The sequence below is a fragment of the Euwallacea fornicatus genome, chromosome 32, assembly GCF_040115645.1.
Source record: "Euwallacea fornicatus isolate EFF26 chromosome 32, ASM4011564v1, whole genome shotgun sequence".
NCBI classification, from domain to species: domain Eukaryota; kingdom Metazoa; phylum Arthropoda; class Insecta; order Coleoptera; family Curculionidae; genus Euwallacea; species Euwallacea fornicatus.
In genome coordinates this window covers 340,684-354,634 of record NC_089572.1, presented here as the reverse complement: position 1 = coordinate 354,634, position 13,951 = coordinate 340,684, and the positions used below count along the sequence as shown (strand labels likewise).

The 13,951-nt window shown below is 33.0% G+C and overlaps 1 protein-coding gene and 1 long non-coding RNA gene across 22 annotated transcripts in view; one reads left to right on the top strand and one right to left on the bottom strand.

The window, feature by feature from the left end:
• Window positions 1-13,951, top strand: part of bru1 (bruno 1) — a 301,441-nt gene that overhangs the window by 207,389 nt on the left and 80,101 nt on the right. The gene's annotated exons all lie outside the window — the stretch shown is intronic.
• LOC136348364 (uncharacterized) lies at window positions 9,607-13,648 on the bottom strand. Of its 2 annotated transcripts, none has more exons than XR_010733647.1 (4): window positions 13,223-13,648; window positions 10,083-10,223; window positions 9,796-10,001; window positions 9,607-9,730 (listed from the first exon to the last, which is right to left on the bottom strand). It is a non-coding gene; the product is annotated as an uncharacterized lncRNA (long non-coding RNA). The 2 variants fall into 2 exon arrangements; XR_010733646.1 differs by having other exon boundaries at window positions 9,796-9,987.

Sequence of the window (13,951 nt, the reverse complement as noted above, 5' to 3'; positions counted from 1 at the left end):
TCTGCTCATTTTTCTAAGAAATCCAGAATTCGCTGCTTCGTGCTATTTCTTCACACATGCGAATTCATACTATTTCTTTCTAATAATTTTTCTCTATTAGTAACATATCCTGTATTTTTTTCTATTAATTTTTTTTTCCTTGTGTTGTATATTTCTCAAATTTTTCATATTAACAAGAACGAGACGAAATGTTTCGATATGATATGGAAAATTTCCTCTGTCAATCAATTTCAAGTCTTATGGCTTTCCATTAAATCGAGACAAAATTCCGTCCCTTACAGTAACGTTAGACTTTGACTCTTAAGTCCCGTTTTTCAATCTCCGGTTAAAGAAAACCCCTCTTTTAACAATAACCGCAGAAAATCTTCAGTCCCTTTTTTTCAAACGATTAGAAAGTCTCAGCTCCCCAGATTTAACTTCCTCAAAGGGACATACCCTATCCTTCTGTCTGATGTAGTTAAATCTTTTCTTTGCCTTCACAAGAAAATAGAAAAAGATAATATATCCTCGTTGTTCTTTCGATCGTTTATCAATTTGAAGTGTTTTAACTTCTTGCTGTTGAAAAAGTTTTAATAATAATTGTCGAGAGAACTCGTTCCGTGCACCAAAGTTACGAAACTTTACAGTTGAGTAATGAACTCAATTAGTAAATTAAAGTTTCCTTAAAGATAGCATTGTTCTTTAATTCGTGCTGGGTCCGGACTGATGATTCAAGGGGCGTGTATTTTATAGTAAATGTAAAGCCAGAGCCAAGGGAATATAAACGTGCCCCTATTGCCGCAATTACCCTCCAAGGAAATGTACTGCTATTTAGTTTTGTTATAAGCAGTCCGTAATATTTTCATATGTAGTATAACAAGTACATTGAAAATTATCGATAAGTTTTAAGACACTTTCATGAAAATTCATAATAAAATATACATTTTTTGAAGTTAAATTAAAAAAATGTATTTATTTTTTCACAAAAATGTTTAATATTTGTTTATTATTTTGTTTAGTTTTAAGTTAAAAAAAAAATATATTCACTGCCATAAGTCCCATGAAAACGCCAACTTTACAAACGAATTTTAAAACTTATATTTCATAGTACAAAAACATATCCTCAAGGTATTTTGCCTTGTAACATTTTCTTCTCAATCCTTGCTGGATCTTATATATTCGGCTGGGATTAAGACGAAAGGTAATTCAGTCTTATATTTCAATTTTCTTGGAAATGCGGTATTTACATGGTTTTTCCCGTTTTATAAAGAAACGATGACTCAACTGGATTTTCCTTAACTATCATGTCGGCAAAGCATAATACTTACCTAGAACATCAGTACTTTGCATACTCGAACGGAAAGAAACTTATATTAATCCACTAGAGATTTAACACGCATATATTTGAAGAATTAATCCCCTGACCTGACCTTAAAATAGCGAACTCCATTTCTCGATTCTCTTTCAAAACTGATTTAAGGGAGATACCGGTTTTGCGAAAGGAATAAAAATTACCCCGGAAGCGTCCGTACCATGTGAATGCTTCATTATGGTTTCTTCAACAATGATGGAAATTAAGTTCATTGTTTTCGTACTCGTTGTTTGCCTAATTTAATGTTAGGAATTCTACGTTGATGCCTTAGAACTCATTTTAAATCCGGAATACCAGTAAATGCAGTATTTTAACAACCCCAGTGAAATTAATGAGAAAATTAGAAGGAAGTTTTGTTTCTTGAATTTTGTTCATTAATGTAATTATTTAGAAAAGGAGAAATTGAATTTGCATTTTTTACAAGAGGGCTGCTTCAGAATAAATTTATATCTCAGAATCTAATTTTGGAAGTAAAAGGAATTTGGAGACTTAGTTTCCTTGTTGTGTTCTTCTCTCTTGTCCGTGTTGCTATAATTCCTTGTGTTGCCCTAAAAATTAAGCTTTTTGCCCGCTTTCACGATGAGATTAATGTCTCGGCAATGCTGCATCGCAGCTATATCCACAAGAAGTTTATGTGATTGCAGTCTTTTCACATATTTTCATTCCACTTCATAGGAATTTTTAGGCACAACGTATGACGGCTTCCCTAACAAGAAACATAAGCATCTTGTGAGCTTTTTTGGTTTTCCCCCTCGATTCCTTACAGATTTAAGAATGAAATTCCCATGAAATGCACGAAATCACAATTGGAAAACTCCATCCCTTTATCGCTTTGCGCTGCTATCACGTTTCTTGATGCTGCAAGGAGACAGAAATTTTTAATTACATAGGTAATTCTCGTTATCAATCCCAAGGCCTAGAAGTTCATCATAATAACATCTGATGTTAAAACCCAATCTTACAATACTGGGGAGTTTCTATGTACCATTTAGTTAATTGAAATCGATTGTAACGATAAATTAGAGCTCCGTTCCGAATCAAAAGAAAATAACTAATATTCGGTTTCCATGCCCAAACCTACTCACAAAAAGGACATTAAGTCTGGTGTAAATTGCCATTGTAATAATGGATTTCTTTCCATTGTTCCATGTTGAAATAATTAACGGTTCACACGATAACTGAAAGACAGGCTTGCGGAAAATTTCTATCGCTCTCGCTGTGAATACGAGGTGGTTAATTTTATAGGACGTCAAAATAAAAGACTTGAAATGAGTTGTAAAAATGTAAAATCTGAAGTTCAGTGTGCCAAACAGTTCAGAAACTAACGGCTTAGGACCGGTTTTTCAATGTTCAGTTAGGGAACGAGAACTGTCAGTCAACGACTACCTGGAAAATGCAGTTTAACCTTAACCATCAATCGTACTAGGGACTAGTTATACGGAATATCTCCGTGAATAACGGAGACACTTTGATTGCAAGTTACTTTGCATACATTTTAGCATAACATTGAAGAACTGGCTTTTAGGATTAATATACAGGGTGATTCATTGGGAATGGGACATGGCGAAACCCGAGATAGGGGACACCAAAATATGACGATTGGACGCAACATGCCTTATATCAATGTTGCGCGTTTCAGAGTTACAGGGTGTTAAAAGTTAAAATTTTATTTTAAAATTCCTTAATAACTTTTTGTGTTTTCATAGCATCAACACTAAAATCGGTGTACTTAGGTCTTGTAAGATGCCAAATAAGGATTTTGATCTAATTTTTACGAAATTCCTAGAGGGCGCTAGTTACAAACCACCGCTTCGATATATTTGGTCATATTTTTTTATGAGTGCAACTAAGGTCAAATTTTATTCAATGTATTGAAAAAGCGTCTATTTTTACGCCAAAAAAGGTATTCTTGTTCAATCCCGATATCTCTCTTCGTTTATGAGATTTTTACCTATAAGCTAATTCATGTCCTTCCATTTCAACTCGGTTTTATTAATTTTCAAATAAATATTTTGCCGCATTAAACAAATGAAAAATAAGTTTTATTTAAGCAGATATTCAAAATGACTACCTTCCACCTCAATGCACTTTACTAACCTTTTTCTCAAAGATCTTTTTATTCTAAATTGCATATCGACGTTATTCTTGATTTCATCAGCTGCTTGTTGAATTTTTTTGGTATAATTCTTTTTTTTTTACAAGCTAAAGTAACAATTGCTAAGTAATGCGTTGATATGCAAGAGAATCACAGCCAGTTCCGTTTTTGAGGATTTGAAATGAAAGGACACGAAGTAGCTTATAGGTAAAAATCTCGTAAACGAAGAGAGATATCGGGATTGAACAAGAATACCTTTTTTGGCGTAAAAATAGACGCTTTTTCAATACATTGAATAAAATTTGACCTTAGTTGCACTCATAAAAAAATATGACCAAATATATCGAAGCGGTGGTTTGTAACTAGCGCCCTCTAGGAATTTCGTAAAAATTAGATCAAAATCCTTATTTGGCATCTTACAAAACCTAAGTACACCGATTTTAGTGTTGATGCTATGAAAACACAAAAAGTTATTAAGGAATTTTAAAATAAAATTTTAACTTTTAACACCCTGTAACTCTGAAATGCGCAACATTGATATAAGGCATATTGCGTCCAATCGTCATATTTTGGTGTCCCCTATCTCGGGTTTCGCCATGTCTCATTCCCAATGAATCACCCTGTATGGAAGTAGGTATATACCTATAAGTTTAAAGATTTCAAAAAAATAATAATGTATTTATAAATATTTAATAATAACAATAATAATAATAAATAAATATCATTAATAAAATCGTGAGAATTATAAAATAACATTCAATTCAAATAACGTTATAAATCATTAGCAAACGCGTGAATTGGAGAATGTGACGCTCAGAAATGCGTACATACTATCTCAGAACAATAATATAAAAATAAAATAAATGGAAAAGGAAAATAAATTCAGGAAGAATAAATAAATATGGAATAAATGTTACTATGCGTATAAAACAACAAAGAGTTACATTTCCCAATAGTGTTGAATGTTGAAAATATACTAAATAAAGAACACATTTGATTAGTCAGGCAACGAAAGAGCATCGTTCTGGATGAACTTAAATTAAAAATGTTAAATACACAAAACAATTTAAATATTTTGCATAAATCAGCAGAGGGGGGTTCTCCAGAACCATAAATAAATTGTTCCTTCAAAAATTCAAGACCATTATGAATTATCATCAGAATAAATTAATAGCCCATATTTTTCAATAATTTTAAGTTACAGTGCGGCCAATATTTTTATATTACCAGTATAGGTTATATAAACAGTGATATGTTCGAAAAAATGAACAAATAGGGCAGTATAAATTCTTATTTATCTTGTCTACTCGTTTCGTGCTTACATTGGGTATCGAACGCAATTTCAACTGTAATTTTTCATCAGTACAAAGCATCCCTTTCTACATAGAACATCAAACGGGATTTCCGAATTATTGGATTTTATGCAATGAATCAAAAGGTAAATTTAAATTACCGAAAATTTGGTTATGTGATAAATAATTAGTTATAGTGAACGGAGGAAAAAACTACTGATGATGAAACTAAATGATGTAATCATATCTGCTTTTTTTCAAATGATAATTAATAGCGGATTAGGGTTGAAGTCAATCATAATTTGAATTTAATGAGATTTTCGAATTAAAAAATAAACTTCAATAAAATTCTTATTGGAATCTTTTTTGAGTGTATTTTTCCAGCGTAAAAACTATCATAACTAATACAAATGATTTATCTAAAAACGTTTTCGTGACATCATATATTAGAGTGATGCCAAAGTAAGAAAAGATGTTCGTCAATTCTGTTACTTTTGGCTGACCCTGTATATTTTTGAATTTTAGAGAATACTAGATGCTTTTGTTAGGTTGTTATTTTTAATAACTGCATAGATGTAACTACATAAGGACTATTAATATAAGTTTAGTACTTCGTGATATAATTTGGTACATACCGCAATTGGGACAACCTGTATATTCCTTAATAAATCACACCACCGTATATCAAACTAATTTATAGAGGAGAGTTTGCAAATAATCTGGTCTACTTTATTAGTAACGTGCAGGTCCGGAAAACTACAATTTACACTACATCCCTACGGGGTGTATTAAGAGTTTTAGGGTAATGAAATATCTGTAGAACTGTTAGTGCAAAAATTTCAAAATTTTTTACAGGATGGTTATTTGTAATCTCCTTTTCAGTAATGATAACGGAAACGTTTTCAGGATTGTTCAGGTATTGTCGCTAAATTAGTTATTGTAAATACAAGAATCGAATTCAGCTTCCAACAATTCCGTAAGCTTCCAAATATAAGATATTATGTTGGTTGATTTGCCCCTTAAAAAAGTTATCTAGCGAATAAAAACCTTAAACTTGGCAACATTGACCGTTTCATTTAGGTCAATAAATTTTCTCACAATATCTGAGCAACCGTAAACTTGGAAATATTGCTGGTATCATCATTGAATCGGGCATTAGAAATAACTCCCCTATAGAGAAGTTAGTAATTTTTCCTGAAGCCGTTACTGAAATATTGGACCATTCCGAGACTTTTCAAAAACACTCTATACTGTTTCATGTATAGAGGTTTTACAGGTTTTATAGCGGTTTTATATACAAAGTATTTGAAGTCATGTGATTTTATTTTTAAAGAGTCGCTTATCATGTGAAAAGAAACTAAACCGAAAATACATTAATAAAAATTACATAGTAAGGAATTTATAAATTTTCAAACAATTTATCAACTGACATTTTTTGATAATTAATTTTAAAAAAATTGATAATGAAATTGCCAATAACGCTAGTGGCATTCTAGATGATAAATAATTTGTAATTGCACGAAGAGAAAAACCGAATAAATAATAGGTGATAAAATAGTTGATAAATTGCTTGAAAAATCATCTCCCCCTCTTTATCCGACTTTTATTAGAGTAGTTTGATTTTAATTAGTTCCTTTCGAAGTGATTAATCCCCCCTCTGTATAACAAGCATATACAGGGTGTAACTTAAGTGATGCCATTAATTTTAAGGGGTGATTCCTTGTCATATTTTATGAAAAAGTATTCATATAAACGTGTGTCCTAACTTGCGTCATTTTCGAGGTACAGGGTGTCAAAGTTTTATTAAAAAATCGAGTTTTTATTAATGATTCAAAAAGCTTTGCGCCGCTTTTGATGAAACTTGGCATGTTTGTTAGCATTAATTGTGGGCTGCCTTTGATTTTATTACATTTTAAATGATAATTCCAGTGTCGTCGCAAATAGTTACCTGATTGATATTTATGGTGTGATTATTGTACGCCACATTTTTTTCTGAATCTGATATTTGCATCAGACTAAACTACTAAAAATACAACTTTCTTGTCCTTTGACTTTTTTTATAACTCGCTTAAATTTTTGGTATTTTTAAGATTTGAGATAAAAACAAGTTTGAATAAGTTATAAAATGTTTTTAATGAAACTTTGACACCCCGTATCTCGAAAATGATGCAAGTTAGGACACATGTTTATATGAACCATTTTTCATAAAATATGACAAGGGATCACCCCTTAAAATTAATGTCATCACTGAAGTTACACCCTGTATAGGATGAATCTTAAGCAGGAATTTTCCTTTTAAAGCAACATAACCTCTAAACACTAAACACAATTTTTATGTGCCATTTTGTTGTACCTGAAAACTTTTTGTAGAACTTATTATTTCCATTACATTGAATTTATAACTTTTGAGCAGGAATGAATACAGGGTAATGTATAAAAACTTTCAGACGTGTATATTTCAGCTGATTTCAAGATTTCGAAAATATGTTACATAAATATTTTGCTTAGTTTTTTGCGGCCTACCTCGTGTTAAAAAGAAAACCCCTAATTAAGATTCACCCTATAGAGAAAAAAATCATTGTTATAGCAGGGATATACATAAGTCAAACGATACGAACAACGTGTCAATTTATCAAAATGATGTAAAATATTAGACCAAACGGTAGCTCTAAGGTGTAAAGTCCTAATGTAAAAATCACATAAATATTGTGCTCATTACAGAAAAGCCAAATTATATCCTGGATTATCTTTCATGGAAAGTGCTAATTCGAGTTGGTCATTGAGTTTAATTCCCAATTAACGACGAATTTAATGATTTTGAAAAGAACTGGTTACACAATCTATTGGAAACTACTTATGTAATACGCGAAAACTCGTAGAATAAATATGAGTCAATCGTTAATAAATGATCAGCTTCTCTAAGTTTCTCAACTTTTCTGACGTCTGGCGTTAAACCACTTTCAGGGGTTGCATTATTTACTTTGGTACGGTCCATTACCCGAACTTTGAAACGAAAACATTTAAAGAGGAAACTTGCTGCAACACCCCAGTAGGCACTTTCCGAACTAATTAACGAATTTAATATTTTAGGTCTCCTTCTCACTTTCAAAAATTGAATGAAATTCGGTCAACAACGCATAACCTAATCAGGACAGACTCTTAAATAGTCGCAGGAAAAAGGAAGACAAAGCAAAGCACTGGATGATAAATAACACAATTTGCGAACGAATTCGAATTAGGAATCTGATCAAATCTGTTATAGTCTCGGGAAAAAAATGCCAGCAGGGGGCAGTGAAAAAGAATCTTAGTCCATGGTCATTAAGTTAGAAATTCTATCCTCGGAACTAATCTATGCAAGGGGAATTTTTGAAGGTGTTAATTGAAGAACGTTTACTCAAATTATTGAAGTAAGAATTAGTAGCTCTTGCTCAAATCTGTGGGAGAAATCTTATGAATGACCTTACTTAAGCCCCTGCACTATTTCCGGAGCCCCCAACAGTGATTTAGCAAATTCCCGGCTCAACAAGGAGGATTTTAATTTGATGCTTCGACAAACCTCTGCTAATGTAGTTCTGCTGTTGTATCAAAGAGGAGGACAATATCACGAAGCGAACAACAAATTTCCTCCTATCACGGAGTAGTTTTTTCCAAATCGAATCCATCGGAGGGGAACTAAAAACAATACTGTTCCTATTCCCTATTTATTATTTTTTCCGGAAATACCCCCCCCCCCCTCCCATCGACTCGGTTTTGTTGACGTTCCATTCCAGGGTCTATGGAATAACTTCTCTCCATTATCGCTAATTGATTTAGAAGAGGCATGCAATATCCTCTTGGAAAAATAACTTTCGGAAAAATCTTGAAGTCGGCGTGCCGGTTTATCAAAGTCGTTTTATTCCGGACGCGCGCCCCGTTCTACTATATAAAATTTTTCATTAAAACTTCTTAAGTCTTCTCCATGGGAAAAGGGGAGGCTGAAATAAAAATTTTATATTATCCCCCAAGTCGAGACATAAAAATTTCTTTTTTATATTACAAGTTGATAATGCGATTATTAATAAAGTCTTTTTGGATGAATGGAGAAATAAGTGATTTTTCGCCGGCCTCAAAATACGATGAAACAGTTTAAAATATGTTTCAATTGTGATGATTTTGTTATTTAGCATGATGGAATACTAATTAATTTCGATTCAGTTTTTCAGCAATTATTGTTAGAAACAAAGTTCCTAAAAAATGTCCTAAAGAAAATATTTTAGCAGTTATTCTTTTTTTAACTTTTTTGTTTTTAATATTTAATTTCTTACATTTTAAAACCCTTTACTGGCATTGTCCGTTTAGAGCATTTTTTTCTTAGCATCCGTTATGTACTTTCTTCTTTTTTTCTCTTCTTTTGCATACAAATTCTAAAAGTACATATGTATGTATTTAAACTTAACGTTAATCGAAACGGTACACCCGATTTTTAATCGATTATTGAAACTGTCCGTCTTTAAAACGATTGAATCCATTTTCAAATTCGAATTTCGGACAGGCCTGTTTTTAAGGGACATACACGCATGCCTGTTTGGCAGATTAGTTATATCTATAGAGCGAGTGGACAGATCACATCTTAGGACAGGTCTGAGTTTTTTCGATATATTAACTGATTCACTAGAAGATATATAGTTTGTTAATTCAAACTACATCAAAGAAGTATTTGATAAGCAAACTAATTTATCATATCTATGACATTCTTGGATCAATAGCCCTTTTTAAATCTGTGAATTAAGTTGCGCCCTTTAAAGCTCAAATTAAAGTATTACAAATTATGTTCAGCAGTCTTTAATGTATAATTTCCTGTTGCAAAACAATCTTGCATTGTTGTAACAGTGCCTTTCGACAAATTATCCAACTACTCAGTAGAGTGGTTCGAGCCCTTTAAATGAGCATCTTTTTCCCAGTTTACCTATTACGATTTACGAGATATGCAATTCCTCCTTAATTTGACTTTGCCTTTAAGGAAAAGTTACTACTTTTTTTATTAAGGGCTGTTATTTTCTACGTGATGACACACCTACCTTGGACACACTGTATAGAAAAAATATTTATGATCTGAGATTTTCACAGCACGACTATCATCTACAGCTCCAAATGAGTTATGCATGAAAAGTGTTAATGATAATCCTTCAGAAATCAACATACAATACTTGATGATATTGATTGCCCATTTTTCTAGATGCAGAATCCACTCTTCCATAGGCATAGGGAAACTGAAAAAATATGTCTGATTTCATTGGTAATATTATGTGGTATTGCTCTATTTTCCAATAATGAACCTGGAAGCCAGATTCAATAAAATCCTTACCATCTCCGGCCAAAAATCGGAATCCATAAACCATACAACCCTTCCGCCTGATAGAATATTTCATCTCGTGTTCCCGATCTCCGAACAGTTGTTCGGAACGGGCGCCGGCATAAACTTGGAAAGAACATAAAATTTCGAGTCCTGTAAAGAAAAAGGTGCAAGTTTCCGTGCGGGACCTGTTAATGTTTCGTTTCAAAACTTTCGCCATCTTAAAAGAGTTTTACCTCGTTTTGGGCCATAAAATTTCACGGGTCCACCGGCCCTATTTAAAACCGGGCCTCCACGAAAAACAATTGGCGATCGTTTTGTAAAAAATGTATAAATTTGACATAGTTCAGGTTAGTTAATAAAGAGTGATCATTAAAAAACCTCGCAGTCTACCGGCCATGGACCGTAGATACCGGCCTGTGATTAAGCCATCTAACATCTGATCTTCCAGTGATGAATTCATCCAAGACATGTCCCTAACATTTTCACACCTACTTTATGTTTTTTGTAATAATTACCTTTTAATATTGAAGACTTTTATACAGGGAAACCGGAAATAACGTTGAAATGTGTTGGTATAGGGTTTGAGAGATTAAAATCATAAAAAATAATTATAAAAATGTCCCAAAAATCCCTTCTTAAAGGGGTAGAACCTCTTAAAGGGGAATTCTGGAGATTGGTTTTTCACAATGTTTTCGAAACGGTTTACGCTAAAATTATGAAATTCTGCATCCTGTAATAAGTTGAAGTGAGCGAACGTTTTTTTCTGTTGATACGTGCAGATTTTAGTCGAGGGCGTCACAAACAGAGGGTTTGCTACGTCATTGTTTGCTTAATTTTTTTATACGTAACATTTCTAAATTTTCGAAATGAAACTACTGAATCGCAAACATTTTTAAGTGAAAAAGATCCTCTTTTTTCATCTCGTTGAGATAGACCGTTTTCCACAAAAATTGATTTTTATTAATCAATACACAATTGCATGAACATTGAAATAAATCTTAGTAAACATAGTAGACATCCTTGTAAGAGAAATATTTTTTTATTAGTCAGTAACACAAGACTAATATTATTAAGCATCTATCACTTACTCACAATAAATGCTGAAAATGGCCTCCGTTTATCTCAATGAATTTTCCAATTCTTTTCTTCATAAATTTCGCTGTCCATATAATCGTGCATCATGTTATAAAAACTCATTTTTCTGAAAAACGATCTACCCTAACAAAATGAAATATGAGAACCTTTTTGACTTAAAAACATTTGAGATTCAGTAGTTTAATTTCAAAAATTAAAAAATATCACAAACAAAAAAGTTCCGGCAACATCTACGTAAGAGACCTCCCGTATGTGACGCTCCTGGCTAAAATGTGCAATTGTTAACACAAAAAAAAATTTGTCTCAAAATATGTCAAAGTTAGTTCTGAACGCCCTGCATATGAACAAGCGGCGAACGGGGCAAAATTCTATATAGACGTGTTGGAGATAAAATGCTTCATCCCCTCATTTGGCAGATCATAAAATATGTTATATGCAGCAGTAGTAGAGCTCATGTTCAAATAATTCTTTTGTATATTTGAATATACAAGGTTTTTCATAAAGCCGTTCTTTAGCAAACTTATACTTTTTCTAATAGAATGGTCATGTATTTCTTACTGCTTTCATAAACAAGTTCAACGAAATAAGTGTTCATGGGTCTGTAATTCACCGTTTTGGAACTACTTCATAGTATCCTCAGGAAAGTAATTCGTTTTAAACAATTTAGCATAGACCTATCAAACCCTTCATGTAGTTCGTCATTGAACTTGTCTATAAAATCCTCTCTAGCAATATAAATTCAAATATATAATAATATAAAGGACCATTAAAAAATGATAAGTTAAGTAAAAGAAAACGTGAGAAAACAACAACAAATAATGAATTATTAGTCGACTGTTATTTGGCGAATTGTAGTTGTGATCTGCAGATCATTTGCTCTAATGAGGAAAAAAAATACAAAAATTCCCACCGTCAAGCGCTATATTTAGAACTTAATGGAAATAATAGAATAAAAGAAGTAGAATAGAAAATTTTGAGATAAAAATTTTCAAGCAATTTTGCTTTGTGGCTATTTCAAATTCAACTACCTCCAATAGAAGAGTGGCTGCAAAGCAAATTTACTTCTGTGTAAACGCTAAAAATTCGAAACTAAAATTATTCTTCGCGTCAATTAAGATTAACAAGGGTTTAGTGCTGGAAGCTTTTATATTCTTGGAGGTAAACGAAAGGCATGATTCTATCCCAAGAGCAAACTTTGCAAAAATCATTGTTAGATTCATCGAAAATCCTTTAATTCACATTCTTATTTGTTCCGAATGGAAAAAGGCAAAAAGGTTCGTTGACGAAGGATGGCCTGAACAAGCGACCACCCGCATGTTAGAAATGCTTCCGAGCATATTTTTATTCCTTCCGCAAAACGTATTCTCCATTAAATCAGTTCTCAGAGGGAAGCAGGACTCGCGTGTGCTGTTTTAAGGGCAGCTCCAGGGAATATATATTCCGGCACATTTGCCTGTAGTTTATGTAACCCCAGCAAGTTATGTTTATTGGGTTTTATTAAAGCCCACATTTGCATGGAACCGGAGGATATATTTAGTTGATTTGTGCTGAATATAGTTGTACGGGTAGTAAAGTTTACTCCCAGTATTGGGTTTCTATTGCCAGTGAGATACAAAGCCGTTCCGAAGTTAGTTTAAAAAGATGGTTCCATGTCTGCAAAACTCCCAACATTTCCCTCTTAAGTTTGTGTAAAGTTTCGCTTACGCAAGATGCATGAAGAAACTTCAGTTCTGAACCAATTTAGGTCCGTGCCTAACTCCAACTGACCAACTTTTCCCTTTTTATGTGCAATGTCTCTGAATTTATTATTTAGTTTTTAAAGAAAACTTCACAAGAGATCGCTTTTGATTTCAATCGATAAGAGCGCAACTAAAACGTGCAGGGCTAAGGTATTTCGAATTTCCTGCCTGTCGGCTTTTTTAATTTTTGATTGAGGCAGGCCTTCGGGAGATTGTTTAGGAAAAGTCCATGACTTCGCCTCATGAAAAAAAAATTCTACCACGTACAGGAAGGTTCGGAATCAATGTTTCTACATTAAATCTGCTCAAAAGTACCTTAAAAATGACTCCTTGGTGACTAGCAGGCACGTTGAAACATCACTGAACTTCTTTTAAAATAACGTATCACGTTCTTATGCCTAAATTGTTATACTATTTTTACTAATAAATTCTGTTTTTGTGTGGCATTTTTAAAGGTTAGGAATTATCCTGGCATTCTTGCCGAAGGTGACAGTGGAACGCCATGACGATTGAAAACAATTGAATATTAGTTTGCGCGTTGACATTGTATCGCCCATCTCTCTGCCGCTATAAAAATGTCGGTCGTGCTGCAATTTCCGAATTGAAAGCGAAAAGTATATTATAAAAATTTCCTTTAAAATCATATATCACGTTGCAATATTCACTTAAATGGTAAATCTTTTGTGCGTCGTTTCTAAACGTTGTGAATTATTTTGATGTATTTATCGAAGGTGGCGCTGGAACGCCATGTTGGTTGACAACAATTCAAATTTGCGTATGCGCGTACGGCTTCAAAGCAGCGTGACGATCAACGAATCTCTAAACCAAACTGTAAATCATAATCCGGCCGCAATCCCTAAATTCGACGTAAAAAGTACAGTGGCTCGAATGCGGATCAGTGGCGCAGGTAAGGAATTAAGTTTTATGACTATATTGTGAAGCAAATGTGTTATCCAACAGTGTAACGCGACAATTTGCCTTTTTCTCTTTTATTCTATTTGGAAATAGCAGCTCATGCACAGTTGGGAATAAAATAATATTAAT